Source organism: Octopus sinensis, linkage group LG2 (genome assembly GCF_006345805.1).
Source record: "Octopus sinensis linkage group LG2, ASM634580v1, whole genome shotgun sequence".
Taxonomy (NCBI): domain Eukaryota; kingdom Metazoa; phylum Mollusca; class Cephalopoda; order Octopoda; family Octopodidae; genus Octopus; species Octopus sinensis.
The window spans coordinates 198,566,094-198,571,484 of NC_042998.1; the positions used below are offsets into that span (position 1 = coordinate 198,566,094).

Genomic DNA, 5,391 nt, shown 5'->3' on the forward strand with positions numbered 1-5,391 from the left:
GGTAGTAAAGAAATAGGTATTTCGTCTGCCGATACGTTCTAAGTTCAAATTCCGCCGAGGTCGACTTTCGGGGTCGATTAAATAAGTACCAGTTACGCACTGTGGTCGATATAATCGACTTAATCCGTCTGTCTGTCCTTGTTTGTCCTCTCTGTGTTTAGCCCCTTGTGGATAGTATAGAAATAGGTACAGGTTATTGATATTCAGAAAGATGAGTATGGAAGATCCTAAGTTGATATGAATTGCATTTAAGTTGGTGAGATTTTTTGCTGCGTAGTTATTGCTTCATAAGTAATAGCAGCAACAGTTGAACCCAGTTTCAACTGTTGCTGCTACTAAGTCGAACAGACCTATGACCAAACAGCTTTAATACGCTTTCTTTTTTCTGTCTCTGGTACATTTATAATTATGACTATCTTATCAAATGTGCCCTTTCTAGAGATTCACGTGATTTTATGTAATGGTATTCTATCTTGGAATTATTGAAAAGTAGAAGTTGCAGAAACAGGCCCCAGATAAAAACCCCCAAAACAAAAAAAACAAAACGATACAAAAACAGTTCAAACAGATGACGATAGAAGTGTTGCATTGGACACATTTATACATCACTAGCAGTATCGCCCGGCGTTGCTCGGGTTTGTAAGGGAAATGACTATATAAGCATTTTTAGAGAGTTATAGCCAAAAAATAGCAAAAAAATGCATTAAAAGTGGAAAACAAATGATGGTAAATTTTTTAAAAAATCGTTGACTCATCGTAGACATTTTAGAGAGTTACTTCCCTTATATAATAGCGAAAAAATGCATTACAATGGAAAAAAATTATGGTAAATTTTTTTTTAAATCGTTGACTCATCGTAGACATTTTTAGAGAGTTACTTCCCTTATATAATAGCGAAAAAATGCATTAAAAATGGAAAAAAAATTATGGTAAATTTTTTAAAAAATCGTTGACTCATCGTAGACATTTTAGAGAGTTACTTCCCTTATATAATAGCGAAAAAAATGCATTAAAATGGAAAAAAATTATGGTAAATTAAAAAAAAAATCGTTGACTCATCGTAGACATTTTTAGAGAGTTACTTCCCTTATATAATAGCGAAAAATGCATTAAAAATGGAAAAAAGTTATGATAAATTTCTTTAAAAATCGTTGACTCATCGTAGACATTTTTAGAGAGTTACTTCCCTTATATAATAGCGAAAAAATGCATTCAAATGGAAAAAAATTATGGTAAATTTTTTAAAAAATTGTTGACTCATCGTATACGCGCGCTTAAACCCAGAAGGGCTCGATATGAATCACGACTATAAGATACCCGGTTTTGGTTAAACTGCACCGCAAAATGTGGGAGTAGTTATGAATCTAAATCGTAGGAGACAGACACACAACTTCTCTTTTATATATAAAGATTACACTTCAAAAATAGTCACATATCTAATCAACGAGGAGTAACCCTTTATTATTACGTTTATGATCAACTAACTGACATAAGGTCCCAGCCAAATTTAGAACCACATCCTTTTATCAGCCTTTTTTTTCCCCGCATATTTTTGAATTTCAAGACAGCGAGCTAGCAGAATCGTTACCTCGCCGGACAAAATGATTCGCAGCATTTTGTCCGTCTTTACATTCTGAGTTCATATTCTTAGGTCAACTTTGCCTTTAATCCTTTCAGAGTCGATGAAATAAGTACCAGTTGGACACGGAGGTCGATGTAATCCATCAGCGCCCTCCTTAAACATTTCTGGCCTTGTACCTTTAGAAGAAAAGAGTATTCCTGAGATTTGCCGCGCTTTTTGAAATTGATTTCTTTCGTATAGTCAAAAGTGTTATAATGCTATTGTAGCATATCTGATATCCTCACTGTTTGAGAAACACTGTAAGAATGATCTCGTTTGAGATTACATCCATCTTTGGCTAGTTCGACCCTGTTGTGTCCACTGATCTGATTGGTTGACATCTAGTGTCTTCATAGCTGGAGCAATAGCAGTGGATACAACAGGGTCGAACTAGCCAAAGATGGATGTAATCTCAAACGAGATCATTCTTATTGTTTCTCAAACAGTGAGGATATCAGATATGCTACTCTATCAACGGCAGACACGGGACACCAAACATGGCTTATTGGAATAAAATAATATTTTTTTGTTTATTAAGAGATAAAGAGAATGTGAGTTCATTATTGTGACGGTGCAAATGTACGTAACCAATAACAGAGACATCAGAATTCAAAGAACTTTGATCCTCCAGCGTTACTCATTGATCTTCGTGGTAGACAGAAGACAGACAATTTCACCGACAGATCTGATAAAACTCTTTATCAGTAAAGAAGCTTGCATTGTATCTGAAATGATATCAAGGACTTTCCAGAGGTAGTGGAAGCAGCTTTAAACAATGCATCGCACAAAAAGCCCTCCAGCAAGGCGCAATAATCGTGAAATTATTTTATTAGTCTTTGCTAACAGGTTTCAAATTGAGATAGAAATTATTATACTTATATTATTCTTTTATGATACTTTGTGGCTTATATACTGCTGTGTTGTAATTTATATGAGATATGCTGTTATGAGGATATTTATTTTTATGCTACCAGTTCACTTATCTTTTACCAATTGTTCATGGAGTAAAAATATTGTGACAAATGAACATTATTTTCGTTTACCTCCTTTATTAGGCAGACCCAGTGACTACATAGAAAATTCTTTGCTGGGTCGCAGAGTTCTCCGTAAGTTTGATGTCTGTCGTTAGATACCGAACTCTGGCAAGAAACAACACAGTTCTTCTATTAAAATTATGAGAAACCCATGGTCACAAAATATTTAGTCCACTAAAACTTTGCTATACCCGAAAGCATAAAAATATACAGCCCAACAGCAGACTTAATGAGAATAATGAAAAATATATCCCACTTGTGACAACCTTGTGAAATATAAACACTCACAAATCTTCATTCACTGCATGCAATTCTCCGGGTAGAGACAACAGAACAGATTCAATGGGTAGAATGGAACCAAGAAACAAAAAAACATTAAAGAAACAATAGAAAAATGATGTGAACTGAACCTGCCCTATGTATCAGAGAAAAATCACAGAATAGAATAGAAAGAATAAATAAGAGGTGGGTGGGGTAGACTCATGATATAAGAACAGCAAATTCCAAGTAACAGTGTTTATTTCTTTATTGCCCACAAGGGGCTAAACATAGAAGGGACAAACAAGGACATACAAAGGGATTAAGTCGATTACATCGACCCCAGTGCGTAACTGGTACTTATTTAATCGACCCTGAAAGGATGAAAGGCAAAGTCGACCACGCCGGAATTTGAACTCAGAACGTAACGGCAGACGAAATATCTATTTTTTTTACAACCCACAAGGGGCTAAACACAGAGAGGACAAACAAGGACAGATAGACGGATTAAGTCGATTGCATCGACACCAGTGCGTAACTGGTACTTAATTAATCAACCCTGAAAGGATGAAAGGCAAAGTCGACCTCGGCGGAATTTGAACTCAGAATGTAACGGCAGACGAAATACCTATTTCTTTACTACCCACAAGGGGCTAAACACAGAGAGGACAAACAAGGCCGGAAAAACGGATTAATTAGATTATATCGACCCCAGTGCGTAACTGGTACTTATTTAATCAACTCCGAAAGGATGAAAGGCAAAGTCAACCTCGGCGGAATTTTAACTCAGAACGTAACGGCAGACGAAATACCGCTAAGCATTTTGCCCGGCATGCTAACGTTTCTGCCAGCTCGCCGCTCTCCAAGTAGCAATGTTTATTGCTGCTACTCACCCAGGTAAATAACCTTCTGAGTTCAGGAAAGCGTCAAGGGAAGAGCAACTTAAAATCAAAGTAATTCAAAACCTGACAGATCTAGAGCATGAGTAAGGGAAACATTCTTTTAAAAAGCCGCCTGTGCCAACAATAATTACATATTATGCAAAATGAATTCAAAGATAAATTATGAAACTGAAAATGTAGTAAATCGTATGATACATAAAAGACAAATATAAGAACACTATCACTATTTATATTGCAGAAAAGAAATGACCCACAACATAGCAGAAATGACAGAGGAAGACAGACGTATGTACAAAGAAAACAAACCAATATTAGCAAACACTCTGTTAACGTATCCACACAACCCTACACAGACAAGTAAAAGAACTTATACTCATATTAGAAACCGAGAACGAACTTAACAGAAAATACGAACAAAATAACATCACTAGATGCAAAACATAGATACTTCACCATCACTAATATGTATGTATGTAAATATGTGTATATAGGTGTAGGAGTGACTGGGTGGTAAGTAGCTTGCTTACCAACCACATGGTTCCGGGTTCAGTTCCACTGCGTGGCACCTTGGGCAAGTGCCTTCTACTATAGCCTCGGGTCGACCGAAGCCTTGTGAGTGGATTTGGTAGACGGAAACTGAAAGAAGCCCGTCGTATATGTGTATATATATATATGTATATATGTATGTGTGTGTGTTTGTGTGTCTGTGTTTGTCCCCCCAACATCGCTTGACAACCGATGCTGGTGTGTTTACGTCCCCGTAACTTAGCGATTCAGCAAAAGAGACCGATAGAATAAGTACTAGGCTTACAAAGAATAAGTCCTGGGTCGATTTGCTCGACTAAAGGCGGTGCTCCAGCATGGCCACAGTCAAATGACTGAAACAAGTAAAAGAGTAAAAAGAGTAAAAGAGTATCTATGTGTGTGTGTATATATATATATATATATATATATATATATGTATATGTATGTATTTATGTATGTATGTATAAAGCAAATAAAATATACATTTTTTATATACACATGCATACAAACACATATACAGACAGCTAAACATATAACTGCACACACGCGCGAGTACACAAATCGTTTTGAATGGTGAATTTCGATGAAGATAAAGCCATAAATAATATAATGTGATTTTTTTCTATTCAAGGTGTTTTTAACACAATATTCTACTTGGTATTTTTTGTAGCTTTATCTGCTGAGAGTTCCATTATTAAAAAAAACCAATTTATTTCATAACTCTCGAACTTTCTGAATTCTTAAGACGCCAACAATATTTACATACATGCATGTACGTCTATCTATCTATCTATCTATGTATGTATGTATGTATGTATGTATGTATGTATGTATGTATGTATGTATGTATGTATGTATCTATCTATCTATCTATCTATCTATCTATCTATCTATCTATCTATGTATCTATCTATCTATCTATCTATCTATCTATCTATCTATCTATCTATCTATCTATCTATCTATCTATCTATCTATCTATCTATCTATCTATCTATCTATCTATCTATCTACATACATACACATATACAGACAGGACAGAAGTACATAG

The 5,391-nt window shown here is 35.4% G+C and overlaps 1 long non-coding RNA gene across 1 annotated transcript in view; it reads right to left on the minus strand.

Moving 5' to 3' along the window:
- Positions 1–323: 323 nt before the first annotated feature.
- The window catches only part of LOC118762369, a 9,673-nt gene continuing 4,605 nt past the window's right edge, over positions 324–5,391 (minus strand). Inside the window, exons 2-4 of the long non-coding RNA XR_004998112.1 lie at positions 4,155–4,160; positions 2,497–2,506; positions 324–335 (exon numbers count right to left, since the gene is read on the minus strand). This is a non-coding gene — a long non-coding RNA (uncharacterized LOC118762369). The remainder of the gene's footprint in view (positions 336–2,496; positions 2,507–4,154; positions 4,161–5,391) is intronic.